Below are 2,625 nucleotides of genomic sequence, written 5' to 3'. Positions count from 1 at the left end.
TTCTTTTTTTTTTTTTTTTTTTTGAATTGGAAGATATTTTGAAAATTTTGAGTTTACGACGAGGCTTGAAGTTAATTCGAGTAAGAATAAAGGATAAAGAGAATATTTTTTAAATTGTTAAATTTTTGCTACGAAAGAATTACAGTGGAAGTTATGTAGCTAAACTTCAGAATTTTTCTATTGGCTGTTTTATTATGAATCGTAAAAAAAGAATATAACAGAAAAAGTCGCGTAGCACTTTTCTATGCAAAGTAAGAATAATAAAAAAGAAAGAATTGTTATATTTCTTCCAGGAAGTATTCTTTCACTTATTACGTTAGCGAACAGTAAACTAGAAATGTACGAAATATACGGAAATTTATGATGAGAAGTCAATTTTAACTAAGCCAATAGTAGCTTAATTACATACTCGTTTTTATCTCGACTATCTATTGACCAAAAAATCGAAAGTTTTATTCAAAAAGTAAAGTGTCAATTTATGCGTAACGTTCAATCTAACTTTTTCATCCAAAGCATTTTTTTATCTTTAAATTTTCTTGAAAAAGAAAAAAGAAAAAGAACTCCCAATCTTTCTCAAATTCCAAAAATCAAACTAATGTCTAAAGATAAAATTAAATATTTTAACACTTTAAATATACACATTTCGTGATAATACATTACAATTTCCAATAGAACAAAAATTAAAAAAAAAATTCCAAAAAGATATTATGTCCAACATTATATTCATTGTTATATTTTCTTTAATCATCGCGAAAAATTGACAAATGTTGAGATACTACATCCTCTGTTCATTTCTGTATACAACACCTTCTGTGTTCGCGATGCAACGTATTCGTAGCAGAATCATCCTGCGCTGATATTGACAAGCGGAGATCAATCAACGGGTGTACACGAACAAAGGAATTTCACCCCCCAATAACGGGGATAACGCCAAAACGAAATCCAATTTAGATATTGTTAACGCTCGGATCATTAATCTTCCGATTTCCTTCGAAAACATTCGTTCGCTCCCGGTATCGTAGCTATCGTCGCTAATTAAGGGGCGGAATAGAATTAATCGAATTGTACGTATATGGAGAGATGTATTTAACTTTAAGACAATCGTGTAGATCGTATTAATGCTGGCGAGGTTCCGGTAATCCCTCCCCCTTGTGCCAGATAAATGAGGCGCCATCGATCCTAGGTTAGCGAGTATCGACCAAGACTATTGCAAGATTAATGAGAGCGTGTAGCATGTGACGATACAGAGAGAAAGGAAGTGAGAAAGGAGCGGAGCGAGAGTGTGTGCGTGAAAGAAATAGAAAGAGAAAGGCATTCGTCGTTGCGTCTATCGATAGTGTTTCTTTCTCCCTCTCCTCTCTTCGCGAAAAATCTTGTTTTTCCGGAAAGAAAACGCGATGCATGCGGAATGCCTCTGTCTGGTGGTCGTTAATTAAGACACGACGTAATCTAATCGCCGTGTTTCACGGACGTATTCGAGAAACGATTATTTTGATAGACTTGTAAATACATCGATCGATCAAACGGAATGGATAAATTCTATTATAAACGTCGACGCGTCGAACAGAATCGAAGCACTATTTTTGTCTGTTTAGCTTTAGTCATACGTATCGTGGCGACGTCGTTGTACATAATCTTCTCGCAGAGAGCGACGATGACGATAATAATGGCGATCAACGAGAAAAGCAGAATATATTGCGTTTACATTATAGCTCAATCTCTGGCGCCTAAATACCGTGAATAGATACCGTAAGAAAATACAAAGAAAGGAACGAAACGTAAGGCGAGAAAGTAAATGAGCGATGAGTCGATTGGTCGGTCTCTGAATAATGAAAATACAATGAGGGGAAACAATGGGAGAGGAGTTCATGATTGTGTACGCGTACAGTGGTGATTAAAACGATAAAGGAAAAGGAAAGTGCGCGGTTCGAAACATTTGCCTCGGCTCCAACAAAGGGAGAGTAATAATCATTACGCGGTGTTCCCCTCTGAATTAGCAGACTGCCGTTTTATCGAGAACGATAGAGACGATTCATGCATATTCCTGTCGCAAACTACATGTTTACTTACTCACACGTATGCGATTTTCCGTGTCGCTCCGTCTCTTTCTCCGTGCACTTTCAAAGACAGTAATTGAAATTGTCGAGGATCTCATATCTAAACAGCCACCTTCCGCATCTCAACTACCTCCGTGCACACCGATACCCCTTTGTATCCGCTGACGGAAGGTTGCGCAATCTTTTTCTTTTCACATCCTTGCCCTACTTTCTCCTCTCCTATTGAACAGGATTCGAGTAAGTGAAAAATACGAGCTCCGATAAAATTTCTATGATTACTTAGTGAGTTTACACGCCATCCAAGATTTCACGCGATATAAGCAAGCCGTTAAGGGATGGCAAAGATAGAATTGCAATATATATAACTGGAACTGTGAACTTAATTATAGATACGATACAAACGGTTATCTTTCGTATTGGGATTCGATCGAAAATAACGAATCCTTCGTCTAAGGATCCGATAATTATTTTTCCAGCTTTGCGTTACAACCAACTTGAGAATACTTGTGCATAGATAATATCTGAGTGAAATATGTACGGTAAAAGAACGATACTAAGTAGGTATATA

General features: G+C 36.7%; 1 protein-coding gene across 13 annotated transcripts in view; it reads left to right on the top strand.

Moving 5' to 3' along the window:
- The window catches only part of LOC102676276 (leucine-rich repeat-containing protein 24), a 419,962-nt gene that overhangs the window by 414,738 nt on the left and 2,599 nt on the right, over window positions 1-2,625 (top strand). The window lies entirely within an intron of this gene.

The sequence above is a fragment of the Apis dorsata genome, unplaced genomic scaffold (assembly GCF_000469605.1).
Source record: "Apis dorsata unplaced genomic scaffold, Apis dorsata 1.3 scaffold_133, whole genome shotgun sequence".
Lineage (NCBI taxonomy): Eukaryota > Metazoa > Arthropoda > Insecta > Hymenoptera > Apidae > Apis > Apis dorsata.
Note: the sequence above shows the minus strand (reverse complement) of the source record. Positions and strands in the feature narration are given on the sequence as shown.